General features: G+C 47.7%; 1 protein-coding gene and 1 non-coding gene across 3 annotated transcripts in view; one reads left to right on the top strand and one right to left on the bottom strand.

The window, feature by feature from the left end:
- Nucleotides 1-4,120: 4,120 nt before the first annotated feature.
- Nucleotides 4,121-4,193, bottom strand: TRNAV-UAC (transfer RNA valine (anticodon UAC)). The gene has a single exon. It is a non-coding gene; the product is annotated as a tRNA-Val (tRNA).
- Nucleotides 4,194-4,308: 115 nt separating this feature from the next.
- The window catches only part of PPEF1 (protein phosphatase with EF-hand domain 1), a 43,736-nt gene continuing 33,782 nt past the window's right edge, over nt 4,309-14,262 (top strand). The window contains exon 1 of one of the 2 annotated variants that reach the window (XM_049834880.1): nt 4,309-4,504. The gene's annotated coding sequence lies outside the window, so the exon portion shown is untranslated. Of the gene's footprint in view, nt 4,505-9,623; nt 9,976-14,262 lie in introns of those variants that run through there. The other variant, XM_049834881.1, reaches the window with a different exon arrangement.

The raw sequence follows: 14,262 nt of genomic DNA, 5'->3' as shown, positions 1-14,262 counted from the left end.
ACAGTCCCCTGGGCAGGATTAATCTCACCTGCCTTGGGATACCCACAAATTTGGAATGCCCCACAAATGGGATGTCAGGCATGGCATCCCTCTGCAGTTACACCTCCAGCGATGATGCATCCCGGCCTCGCCAGGGCATGCGGCGTGAGTCTCCTGCCAAGGGGGCTCACTGCTTTGCTCAGCCTCGAGCAGTTTAATCCCCTCAACCCACCACTTTTCCCACTCAAATCTACCCTCAGGGAGAGGGTGGGTTATCGCAGGCGGACCCCTGCAGGGACACGGCCATCCTGCTTCGTGGCCTTGGGCCAGCTGACCCCAAACATTGGGGAGCATCAATGCATGGCAGGGTGACCAAGCAGGGCAGCTCATCCTAGGCAGCAGGGAGGGGGTCATTTTCCTAAGGGCAGGGGGCTGCTCCTGATTTTTTCTCAGAGGCCTCACACTCATATGCAGCACCCCTCTTGGGGCAGCGAGACCTACCAGAAGGTCCAGCCGGGGGGTGAACAAACATGATCCTCACTGAGGGTACCAGGGCAGCCTCTGTGCATCCACCACGGTGCAGCATCTCGCTCCAGGCTCTAGACAGTATCCGGGCAAGGCTTGCTCTCTCCCTCTCTTTGCCATCTGGTCTAAAATGGGCTGCCACAGAGACAGAGATTTCCAGAGCTGCTGAAGACACTCAGATATCTATTCCTTCTCTGCATTGATAAGCACTTGCCATCTAAATCCCATGGGCTTGAAAATCCCTGCTTAAAAATCCCTAAATACCTTCATCCACATAGCTCTTGGAAAACCGGACCAGGGCTTCAGCCTCTTGCCTTATGGTCTCATAAGCATGGGTCACCGGGAGACAGAGCTGCCTACCCAGAAGGAAATCACCTACTGTATTTTAAAAAAGCAAAATCAAATTCTCCCCCATCACCCCACGCAGTTTAAAATCAACTTGGTTTATGGTCAACTCCACCCTTCAAACAGGTCTTGATTTTGTGTAAGAAATGCACAGGGATCATGTTCAGAAATAGCACAGCTATTATCAAAGAACATTTCATCCAAAGGGACACCCTCAAAATGGGTGGGTCCCCAGTTATAAAATTCCGTTCCCACAGAAAAGAGGGCAGCCTTTGTTTAAAAATATATCTGTAGCATTCAAAAAATCAAATTGGTTCACATGAAGAGTAGAAGAGCCTTAAAATTAAAGTCTCTGTATAAATACTATGCAGTTCAGACCCTCTGTGTCTAATGGTGTTGATGGTCCTTCATTTTAATAACTGTAAACAGCAAAATCATGCTGCCACTGCAGACAACATTGCTAAATGAATCACTTAGTTAATTCCTATTAAGCATACAAATACTTTCAGGTACAGAAGACAGAAGGCATTTTAAAGTGAGTACACAATACAGCCACAGAAAGGGCTACATTTGCCCTTTATAAAAAGTAAAAATAAAATTTTAAAAGCACAAACATTAGCCTAGCATTGATTATGAAACAAAACCATGGCTGGTACAAATGGTCCAAACTAGGACAGTTTGGTGACATCCACACTGCTACATAAAAAAGGGGCAGGAACTGTCTGGGCAGGTTCACTCTTTTGGCCACACATCTTCTTCAGGTCCAGCTCGTGTCCCATTGGCCTTAACACATTTTGGTATGTTTTCATGGCCCTCAGATACCTTGGTGTGTTTTCTTCCCCCAGACTTGGTAGATAACACAAAGGCCACCCTGCACCATTGGGATGCTTTTAGTTCGTGAAGCTGAGAGCATAGCTTGCATTTCCAGGGGTGCGACATGAAGGCATGGGGTTACGTAAGGGTGCAAAGCCCCTGGGATGGCAGCAGGGGGAACAAAGTCAAGTAGAGGCTGTTTGACACCCTGTCCAGGGATGCTTCCTGGCACGTGTCCTTCCTCAGCTGGGTTAGCTGGCCGTAACCACATTTTTACCAGGAGTTTGCTAAGAATTAAACAGCATGGATAACTGGAGGCCAGTACTCCAGTCTGTACCTTGGCATTGCGTTGTTAACAGATATAGATATAGCTCAGCACCATTGGAGGAGCCCCATGCCAGCATCTTATGCAGACTTAATGCTTTCTCCTTATGAGAAATGAATTTGCTTCTGAGCACAGCAGAGCTGTGCATCCAGGAGCTCTCAAAACACATACAAGGGCACGGAGCCCTCCCCAGCACTTGACCGACCAGCAGCGTGCGCATGTGCCTTCAGAGGGGAAGCAGGAGGCAAAAAGCACTTGCGTGTGAGAGAGAGAAGTGCAACTCCACAGGGTGATTTCATGTTTCTCCCAAGGTCGGAGTGCCAGACAGCTAAATCAGTGGCGCGCACAGATTCATGTGTCTGGGAGCTGAACACACACGACGCACGATGTCTCAGCACAAATGTGTGATTGGCATGCTTTGGTTTTAGCAGTTAGGGAATGTACAAAATACACATGTACATGTGAACAACAGGCATCTCTCAGAAGCAGGATACTGATGTGCTGAGAGAGCAAGGTTGCCAATGTTTTCAGAGCTTGAGTCAAACCATCAGGAGCTGGACCCCCTTGAAATGGATGGAGCTACGATGGTCTACACATGCTGAAGATCTGGCTCTTGAAATAAAATATTCTTTCCACACATCTGAAGTGTGAGCTCAGAGCTTTCTGAAAAGCAGCCTTTTTCCTAATGTAAGAAAACATGATGCAGATAGTTACCCGGTGCTGGCCACCAGGATCAGGCCCACCCCCTGTAATGCATGCACCTCGGGGAGCTGTGTCTGTTGTTGGCAGGGTAGGCACCATGGGATCACCATCCCTATTAGATGGGAAGTACCTACACCTAAGCCTACATTAGAAGAAGTCTAGCTATAGCTGATTCAGCTTTGAGCCTGTATCCTGACAGCAGCCCATCTGTGGAAGACAGTTTACCCACGAGGCGGGATACATTGCTTTGGCTTCACGTCCTGTGGGCTGCGCACACGCCAATAACCAAGCCAAGCAGAGGAAGGCCAGACCTGAGTGTGTCTGTACTTTCAGGTTGTAGGATACACAGGCCCTTAGTGTCATGACGGTGCTTAATGTTATGACCTTATCCTGCTAGGTATTGCTATGTGATATGCTTTCGACCCAAAAGAACTTTTGCAACCTGGCCCAGGTATCCCTGCATTGGACTGCACTTCAGCTTGCCCATACCCCAGAGTGTTTCTTTAGTAAGACCAAGGACTGACAAAGGTTAACAGTTTTCTTAAGATGACAATTATTAAGGTAAGTTCCTTAATAAGACCATGGTTAAAGTAAGTTAAGGGCATTCAGCCCTGCCGAGGACGAAGCCTCAGACCTGTGGCAGGGAGAGGCCCTGTCTGCACCTCACCACAGCAGCCCGCCCGGGCCTGAGCTGCACCCGTGCGAAGGGGCCCAGAGGAAGATGCAAAATGGCCCCTGAAGGCCCGTAGATCAGGCAGGCTTAAAAGGAGGGGTGACACTCTTTTATTAGGGCTTCCAGCTGCCTGTTCCCCCTCCCAGGCAAGCCGTGGCTCAGCAAGGCCTGGGTGCAGAGAGGCCCACAGCCCCTGCACCACCCCAGGCCTCCCCACCGCACCACAGGCAGGGGTGCTACCAGCCACCACAAAATGGCGCCCAGGGAGCATGGTGCAGTGAGCCACCAGGTTAAAACCTTGTAAATCCTGCCCCGCAGGGCCATGCCGGGCAAGCCAGTGGAGAGAGCGCTGGCTGCTTCGGCACCTCAGGGTGTGCGCTCGAGCCAGCTCTAACTGGGTCTCTGCATTTTGGTTGATGTTGCGGGAAGCAGAGCTTTTTTTTTTGGGGGGGGGGGGGGGGGGGAAGGCAAGCACTGCAGCAAAATTATCTAAATTACGTTCATAGTCTTAGAAACATGCTATTGCACAGGGCCTATGGAAAGGGTTCTGCTGGGCAGGGCATTCCTGCTTGAGGGGCCTTTCTGCTCCCCTCGCCACGCACTGCTCTTCCTCAGCCACAGGTAGGACTTCTTTACATGCTTATGAGGTTGCCCATCTTGGATAGGAAAAAGAGCAAACCGCGGCCCACCGCTTGAAAGGAAATGGTGAAAAGCTGAGGGTGCCTACGAAAGAAAACAAAAACCGAAGCCAGGGGCGCTGGTTCCACTGGGGCTCGAACCCAGGACCTTCTGCGTGTAAAGCAGACGTGATAACCACTACACTATGGAACCGCCACGTAAAGCAACCCTGGCGCCACTCCCTTTATCGACGACACAATGGCGGATTCCTCCCCGCGCGGGCGGGCAGCCGTTGGGCGCGCGGCGAGCCGTTGGGCGGTGGCGGGGGGCAGCGTCTGAGGGAGGGCGGGACAGCTCGCCGCAACCCCCAGGCTTCCCTGCCGCCCCCCCAAATTGTTGGTTAGTTACACGTGTAGTCATTTAAAAAATCACCTGAAGGCGCTTCCTGCCCCTCCGATAGCTACAGAGGAGCAGCGAAGCGAGTAAATCACGGTTAATAGCCCTTACACTGCGGGAAAGCACAGGTAAGGCTTTTGCGCGACTACTGTCGGCATCCGGGCCTGCCGGGCCCAGGTCTGCCCTCCCAAACGCGGCCCAGAGGGGCAGGTGAAGGGCCGGGAGGGCACGGGCTCCGTCACGGCCTCGCCTCACGCTGCGTGGAGCGGGCACTGTGAGCGCTCCCGTGCCCTGCGTGTACTCGGTACATCTCCGCTTTAGGCCTCTGCGCCTCGAATGTCGCTGCCTCTAGCCCCCCCGTTCGGAAATGGTTGGCAAGCTGCTCCTTGGATTCGCTCGGCTGCTCTGTTCTCCCGGGAGAACAGAGGTCCTTGGGCCGGCGCGGTACGTCTCGGTATCCAGTAGGTTGACCCGAGTGGGGGAGAGGCAGGCTGGGCTCCCCGAGAGGGGCAGCAGCACCCCCGCCGCGGCGGGGGAGCCTGGCTGCCTGCACGCCCTGCGAATCGGTGCCGGGAAGGCGCCCCGCTGCCGACAGCGGACCGCTTCCGCGCTCTTTTTCACTGGGGGGAGGAAGGCGTAGGGGATTTCCTCGGTACAGGAGACGGCGTTTGAGACAGCGTGAGGAGAGGGGGCAGATCCTGAAGTTTGTCCGTGTCGCCTAGCGGATCCGCAAAAGTCAGGATTTATCCCCTGGGACCCGGCACGGGACACGCCGACAAGTTCTTAAAATGAAGCGTGCCAGCGAGACCACCAGCTTGCTCCAGTCTACCTGGCGGGCTTCGAGGACTTTCCTCTCAGCCCCGGCCGCGGACCGTCCCCCGGCCGCGCCTCAGCCCCTCGCCGCGCACGCAAAGCCCGCCTCCGCCGGCGGGGCGGGGCCGCCAGCAGGGGGCTCCCCGCGATGGAGGCCTTGCGCATCGCGGGCCTGCGGGTGAGGCTCCTCTGCAACTGGATTTTTTTTTTGGGGGGGGGGGGGAGTTTTGTTGCGTGTGCGTGCAGCAGGAAAAGGCCTAAGTGTTCGCAGGTGTGTCTCTGCTAAAGGCAAGCTGACCGAGCTGCTCGTGCCGCCTGCTCGCCCCCTACTCCCATCCAGCAACAGCCGAGATGACTTAGGCTGTGGATTCGTGATGTATCCACTGCAGAAGATGGTTCTTCGTGAGCGTGCAGAGCAGTGCAGCTGTTCCGTGCAGTTCTGTGGCTGTCCGCTTCAGGCATTCATTCATTCAGGGACTTTGTCATCTGTTACACTGCACAATAATTGCCTCGTTTCATCTATTATGTTCTGCACTGGGGTTCTGCACTATTTGCATCACCTCAGTCCTCACTGTACTAAATCCTCACATCCCAAAGGGAGTGGCTTGTAGAAGTACAAATTAAGGCACCTGTACAGTGTTTACAGGACTGTGGTTAAAAGTTACAAGCAGAAACTTATTACTTGGAATATAAAATACAAGTTTGTTAATTTTCAGAAGTATGTGGTGCCTGTAAGCAAACCAGTTTATTGTTTGTAGCTAAGTTTCGTAGTTGCCTTGAGTCTTGAAATTAATAATATTTTGCTGAAGCAGCAGATGATTTACAAGGTAGAAGATTTTGTCTTTTTGTCATTAGAAGCAATTTCACAAGGATAAGATGAAAATAGAGGTCAAGAAAATAACTTCCATAGACTTTGCTGACCACCTACCATATATGTGATGGCTGTGCTTAGTAGTTGGCTGGTCCCAGTCTTTAAAAAAAAATAATAATAAAAAAAAAAATCCTTTTACATACTGATCATTAGTGTGAGTCAAATCTGTGTATGCTCCTGACCTGGATTTAACCCAGAGGTGCCTTTTGGGAAGAGGCAGTCTGGTAGGCTTGAGGCTTCAGGATGTAGGTTTTGCACTGTCTGTGCAGCTTGTGGTTCCCCAGACCAACAAAATGCAGGTAAAGCTGTCGTTAGGCAATTCTTATGCCCTTTTCTTTTTCCTAATGTTGCTTTACTAAGATTTAGCAAAGCCTGAGTGCTGTAGATAGCTATCATCTCTATATGCTGTAAGTGGAGGCTGAAGCTAACTTGTGAGGGAGGTAGAGTTGTGCAAAGTAGGTCATTAGTCATTGCTTCCCAGAATAATACGCATTCAACTGATAATTTGGGAAATTTTCCTTTTTTAAAAAAATTGTTCTCATTTTCACAGAAGGTATCCTGATGCTTTCATAGTGTTCTGGTCTAGTTTCTTGGCCTTCAGGAGTTTGGAAGCCCTATAGCTGCCTTTCTTTCACATTTCTGATTTTGTGTTCTTTTTGCTAAGGATGCTAGTTTTGATGTCTTTTATTCATCATCTCACCAAGAATTGTCAGTGGGGGGGGGAGATTTCTTTTCCTGTTCACCCAAATTAACCTATTCCTTCTGATTTGTAAAAGCAGATTTCTGTCATCCCACTGACTGAGACAGAGTTTAAAATTGTTCTGGATGTTTATTTCTCTCTTCATTTCTTCTGTTCTTTCTGTTTGTGACTGGACATCCAGGTCTCAGGCAGGGACTCGTCTCCTGGCTAGTACTTTAAAATACTTTGTTGGGTCGCATAAAAATACTTAATTGAGCTTGGTAGGGTAAGAGGAGGGGAACTATGGTCATGGGTTAGAAGGAGCACATTCACTTGAAGTATGATTATCTTCAGTCTTTCTGAAAAATATTGGTTGTATCACTTTGTAGTGGGTGCTTCTGAGAAATAGGCCTGAAGCAGAATTTGAATTATGTATGTGGAATGCCTGCCGGGAGGCTTGCTCAGGAGGTTAATGTTTCCAAAGTATTTGGAAAACAGAATATGTGCTATTACATTGAGAAGGGCTGCTTGTAAAGGGATGTTCTGATTGCTGTGCTAGCAACATAACTGTGTTTTTTCTTGTCATGCTAGACTGCTCAACAACATATTGTCAAAATTTTTTGGCCTACTTTCTGTTGCAGCTGTTGATCCTAAAACCTTTTTCAGCATCTTAAGTGTGCATGTGATACATGATTGCTAACAAAAATGCGGTAGTATGTGTGACCTTGGTGGGACTGGTGTGTTCTCTTTCCTCTATGTAGAAAGGAGAATGGTCTTGTTTGGTACAGCCTATGTCCTTGGACTTGAACAAGAAAGGTTAATTTGGGAAGCACATCTGCATTTCCTCAAGTTGCATGTTACTGTGATCCTCCTAGGTAACTGGAGAGGTGGCTCAGTCCAGTGAGACTGACTCTTTATCAGGCCGCTTGGTCACATCAGACTGCTGAGACAGAGGACAAATAACTTCCATGAATAACAAAAGAAAACATGCAGTGGAGGCTTTGTGTCCTACAGAACCTAAGAGCTAAGGGCTTGATCCCTCTCCCATTGATCTTGGATGAAACATTTCTGATGGATTTGTTGGCTGTTGGAACAAACCTTATAGCCTCTTATTATGCAGAGATCTTAGTAGATGCCAATATAGATGAATTTATCAGGTACAGTAAATGTTTTATAAATAATGTGTAACCCCAGAGTGCAGTGGAAAGAGGTTATGTATTTCTGCTTGCATGTATTTTGGCAGAACAGCGTGATCATACATAAATGATTAGCTACTGTAACTCCGATCAGGGAAAGTGCATCCTGCCAGAAAAACAAACATCAAAACTCTTTTGGGTCATGCAGAATTATTGTGCCTGGTGTGTATTCCATTTACTGTCTCATCTCACAGGAGAGGAGCAGCTTTGAAAGTGGATGCTTGTGTCTGGGACTCCAGAACCTCAAAGGACTAGCTCAGTTAATCAAACCAGTGCATTTACACAGTGTCTTCTGCTTTGCTGGTTTGGCACTTTAAATATCTTTTGCACATTAATAAATGTATCTGTTCTGTCACAGTAAGGGCAGTTGTCTCTCTGTCCCAAAAGATGATTTGACCACTCTGTCCTTCATGGTGGTGGTTGATGCCTATAGAACTGTCACCAGACTGGTGGCAAAAATTTCCTGAAAATACCACGTTACAGTATTTAGACCTTCTGGGCAGGGGCAGGAGGGTGAAGATCTTGCTTCTTGTTTGTTTCTGTTCTCAGAAAGCTTTTGCTCCCTATCCAGTCCTGGTGGGACTGCATCACATGGAGAGGCTGCAGAGCAAGGGGCACGGTGATCCCCATCTTTTGCCCATCCATGTGGAGCTTTCTCCCACCGCAGCATGATTTATAGCCTGTGGTCCTCTTTGGACCAGCATGCCCCCATGCTGACCCCACAGAAGGGGCTGCTGTGCTCTGTTCCATCACTTTGCACAGCAGCAAGCAGCCCCTCCCCAGCTTTTGAAGTGGGGTAGAAGGACAGACTGAGGGAAAGGTGGTGTGATGAGGTTGAGTGATGCTGAGGACTGGGCTAAGACTGTAGTGGTGATATTACAATACTGTACTTCTACTGATGCCTCATATTTTTGAGTGGTTTGGGGGTCTACATGTTCAAAATCACAGTGTCCCCATGCTATCGATTCACTGCCAGAAGGGGCAGATTCTTCAGGGGCTGTTGTGCTGGCAGTGGGCACTAACAAATCGCCTTGGCTGTGACGGCTGTGCCCTTCCCCAGGCACCTGTGCAGTGACTGAAAGTGCGGGGTCAGCATGGTGAGGAGCTAGGCCAGAGCTGCGGGCCCTGCTGCCGGGAGTCAGGGTTTGATTTCAAAGCATACAGCACCGTGGCTTCCTGACTGCACAGAGGAGCAATGCTGCAGCGTTCTCAGCTTGTCCGATCCTCTTCCAGTGGTCGAACGAGGAGCAGGTGAGCCAAAACACGAACTGAGTCCACTGAATTCCAGTCACATGTTTATGGGGAGAACATGTGCATGCACATGAAGAAATGAAGTGTGCAGTCATTGGTGCAGTGCTGCTGAGCGCAAGATTTGAGTGCTTCATACTTGTCCCATTCTCTGGGTATGAATGAGTATTTTGGAGAGCACCTGTATGACTAGCATGCAGATACAATGCCTCATAGATTCAGTATTTCTTAAGGGCTTTCATAGCCATGCCAGTCACATCAGATAACAAAATACCTGGACAGCTCTTATGTTTTTTCCGATGTGCTAGATCTGCTAAAATGCAAATCATTGCCTCAATGCAGCAGAAAGGCAATTCCTCTTGAAAGAGATCATGTGACTTCAGATGCGAAGCAGATAACTTCAGCCCATCCCTTTCTCTGCCTGAGATTCGGGAGGCATGGTCACAAAACAGCTCTTCAGCAGCGCATGTACAGCACAGTTGGAGGGCTGCAGCCATGAGCTTTCATATCAGACTGGACGATGAAAACAGCGTCTTTCCCTGACTGTTTCTGAAGAGCAACGCTCAAGAAATTCCCTCTCGGGAAGCTGTATAAATAGGTGGAGAGCAAGTGCATTACAACTCCTGAGCTCCAGAGCCCCAGAGAGAATTGGAGCACCTGTTCTGCAGAGCTGCACCCCTCATTGTGCAGTTCTGCTTCCAAAACGGGGCTGCTTTCTCTTAAAAAGAGAGTCTTCTAAAGGTACTCTTATAGAAAAAATCTCGGTATTGCTGAAGCAGAAAGAAAGAACAGGTAATATCTTTGGGTGGGGCATATATATATCTATATCTATCTAGCTTGCTTTTAAAGAGCAAATTTACTTCATCTTAAGCCTGTGTAGGGAATGACAGATGTACATGGGGCTGTTTATGATTTTACCCTGAGAAAAATCAGTGTGCTTCAAGCTATAAAGTTTGACCTGGACTGGATCAGTTATCCAGAACTTCTGAGTACAGATGAGATCAAATATCTTTGAGACTACTGGATTTCCTGTACTATTTGTTTTAGGAAAAAAGTATTTAATTTTGAACCTTGTTCTGATGCTTAACTTAAACATTATTAAAACCAATGTGAATTTCAGCTGAAGCACGAATTTAATTTTTAAACTGGCTCAGATTTCAACACATATTTACTCTATTCTGGAGCTTTGCTTTTTCACCACTTTCCCCTTCAAGTAAGGAGAATTAAATGGGATGTCATTAAGACTCTGCTCATTAACTGCAGGATGGTGCATGATTCAGATTTTCCTTTTCCTCCAGGATAATAAGCCACAACTGTTGTTAACTTTTATGCTCCGGTTGGGTCCAGTTTACTAGAACTAACTTTTCTTTAGGATTTTTAGTTTTCTGCTTGCTTCCTGAAGGAATCTCCCCCTAGAGGTGTTTAACATTTCTGGAAACTGATATGTCTTTGCTTACACTTCAAGGTGATCTGCACCCCATTTGTGCACTTGTGTTTGCTATTCCACCTCTTTTTAAAAAACATTCTCCCCAAAGTCTTGCTGCACAAAAAATGAGGCTGCTTGCTTTATTTGTTTATTTTCTGCACAAAAAAGTGCAAATGTTTTGTGTAAATGTATCCTTTATTGATTGTAAATAACACAAGCTGGCTTTCTCCTATAATTTTTCTAGAGATCCTCTTTGGATTTGCATGCAGTTGCTGAACTCGACGATTGTTTGAACAATCCCTGCATGTTCACTCCTTTGCAGCTCTAGCTTGCATTTCTTCTTGCAGTGCGTTTTTGTGCTCAGGAATATGAGTCCACCTTAATGAGCTGGTCTGTCTTCATCCTATTCTCTTTCAGGCTTTGCTGGCTTTCCAGTATCTTACTACATCCATTCCATATTGATTCCCAGCCCAAACACTGAGATCTATCACCATGGCCATTGCTAGAAATTATTCCATCAGTTCTATGTTGAGCTTAGCCTTGCTTCTCTGAGCAGGCTGAAGAAATTATCTGCAAAGAAAAAAGCTTTGTCATTTCTTTCTTTCACATATATAATCACTGAAAGTCACTTAACAGAAATGTCAGTTTGTCCCATGGATGTAAAATAAGTGACCTAAACACATACTGCTTTACCTATGTTTGATGTTCTCATATCAGCCTCTTGGCAGACCAAATTCAGCATTGATGTCAAAATTACAGCTCTTGTGTGCCATAGCCAGGTTCTCTTTCACTCTGTTAGTTGACTGTGGCTGCTTCATCCCACTTCATGCAGGGTGGATCTTTTAGCTAATGAAATCTTTTAACTCATCTCTAGATTCCCATCCTTGATGATCCCAACTCTGGCAACAAGACAGGTTTGAAGAGTTGTCCTTCTGCAGGTACTAACCTGGGTGTTGTGATTTAATGTCTGGGTTCTCTTCTCCAGGATATTTTGCTCTTTCCTGTTTCATTCCCTCAGTAATGCACAGAAGCAAATCCATCTTAAACCCATGTTATAACATCTGTTTCTCAGTTCTCTGCAGTCCTCATTTCCAAAGGAAAACAACTCTAAAAAAAAGTCTGAGTGTCACACACACAAAAAAAATTGATAGCAAGAAGACGTCAAAGGAGAGCCCCTGTCATTGGAAGCATCTACCCATCCATCCATCTGATCTTTCTGGAGAAAACTGTCCCCATCTCATCACCTCTCCAACCACACGTACCTTCTAAGACATGTTATGGGAGGAGATCATGGACTGCCTGGACTTGTGCAAAGTATTTGACACTGCCCCGCACAACATCCTTGTCTCCAAATTAGAGAGACATGGATTTGATGGATGGGCTACTTGATGGGTAAGGAATTGTCTGGATGGTTACACTCAAAGAGTTGTGCTCAACAGCTCGATGTCCAAGTAGAGATCAGTGATGAGTGGTGTTCCGCAGGGGTTGGTGCTGGGACAAGTGCTGTTTAACATCTGTTGGTGACATGGACAGTGGGATTGAGCACACCCTCAGCAAGTTTGCTGACGACACCAAGCTGTGTGGTGCGGTCAACATGCTGGAGAGAGGGTATGCCATCCAGAGGAACCTTGGCAGGCTAGAGAGGTGGGCCCGTGTGAACCTCACGAAATTCAACAAGGCCAAGCGCAAGGTCCTGCGCATGGGTCGGGGCAATCCCCAGCACGGATACAGGCTGGACGGAGAATGGATTGAGAGCAGCCCTGCGGAGAAGGACTTGGGGATGCTGGTTGACGAGAAGCTCAACGTGATCCGGCAATGTGCATTTGCAGCCCAGAAAGCCAACATATCCTGGGCTGCATCAAAAGAAGAGTGGCCAGCAGGTTGAGGGAGGGGATTCTCCCCCTCTACTCTGCTCTCAAGACACCCCACCTGCAGTACTGCATTCACCTCTGGGGCCCCCAACATAAGAAGGACATGGACCTGTTGGAGCGAGTTCAGAGGAGGGCTGTGAAGGTGATCAGAGGGCTGGAGCACCTCTCCTGCAAAGACAGGCTGAGAGAGTTGGGATTGTTCAGCCTGGAGAAGAGAAGGCTCCATGGAGACCTTGTAGCAGCCTTCCAGTACCTAAAGGGGGCCTGTGGGAAAGCTGGAGAGGGACTTTTTACAAGTGTCTGTAGTGATAGGACAAGGGGTAATGGCTTTAAACTGAAGAAGGGTAGATTTGGATTAGACATAGGGAAGAAGCTCTTCACTGTGAGGGTGGTGAGGCACTGGCACAGGTTGCCCCGAGAGGCTGTGGATGCCCCATCCCTGGCAGTGTTCAAGGCCAGGTTGGATGGGGCTTTGAGCAGCCTGGGCTAGTGGAAGGTGTCCCCGCCCATGGCAGGGAGGTTGGAACTACATGATCTTTAAGCTCCCTTCCAACCCAAACCGTTCTAGGATTCTACCATAACTACGTGTTTACAAATATGGTTGAGAAAGGAGTGAGTAGGGAAAGGAGGAGTGTTGCTGGAGATAGGCATTGAAACAACTTGTAGAGGAATTAGTGTAGTTGTGGAAATCCCATCCCAACAAAAATAAAGGGAGGAGCCTTTCATTCTTTGTTTATCAAAGGTAGAAAACAAATGGAATGAAGCAAGAATAAGAAGTTAAAGCCTAGTGGCTCTTATTCATATGGCTTCCATATCCTCAGGCTTTACCTAGCTTACACTTGTCTGCCAGTAGCACAGCTCATCTAATTTTAAAAGAGAAGGTATGCTTGAAAGGATGGCTCTCTGCCCAAAGGACCTGCAGCCTGATTTCATTAAAAGTCAGCTATAAATCTTTACAAGATTTCCATTATTCTTGAGGCAGCCTGGTCTTTATGTGACTGACAAAGTGGAGTCATGAGTGATTTTGGGCAGCACCTATTACACCTGGATCAAATGGTGCTGATTCATTATCCCTGTAAATCAGGCTCCCGACAGCTCAGGTACTGAACCCCAAATTTCTAGCACTTGCTGCAGTGTAACCTTCAGTGACTTCTATCTGGAAAAAGAGCAGCGTGTGCCACTCTGGCTTAGCTTGGTGCATGTCTGTTGGCATTGTTGGAATGACATATTATTTTGCTTCAGTGGATGGGCTGTGTGTTCGGTGCCTGTCCATCACAAAATTGCCTTTTTGCTGAACGGAGAGAAATGTAGCAATTTCTTGGAGTTATATCTAAAAATGGGACAGATCACCAGCTTGTAGAAATTGAATTACTGCCTGCTTTTTGGTGAACATGACAGATTCTTTCTTAAGGGTAAATCAGTGGTATAGTATCCAGAATGCTAACACAGCATTATGTCCCAAATTCTCATCCAGCTACCTTGTATCTCTGAAGCCTTTTTCAGTACCTTGGTAAAAGCCCAGCTTTCCATTTCATCAGCCCACATTTGGGGGAATTTTGTAATGGCAAATGCTTCTTCACCAGACATTGCTACACTGCATAGTGAATAGCTCACAGAAATGACTCTAATGTTTTAAATGCTTGGTTTCCAACTTTCTTCCCCATGGAAGGCCTTAATGGCCTTTGCCTGGTATTTTGCTATACTTTTGCCCAGGAAGGCATGGTTTGGCATGGAGCAGGAGTTGGCTTGAACCAGCATACCTGGGGGGTGGGAGGGGAGGGA

This window comes from Accipiter gentilis, chromosome 32, assembly GCF_929443795.1.
Source record: "Accipiter gentilis chromosome 32, bAccGen1.1, whole genome shotgun sequence".
Taxonomy (NCBI): domain Eukaryota; kingdom Metazoa; phylum Chordata; class Aves; order Accipitriformes; family Accipitridae; genus Astur; species Astur gentilis.
This window is presented reverse-complemented; position numbering and strand designations above follow the sequence as displayed.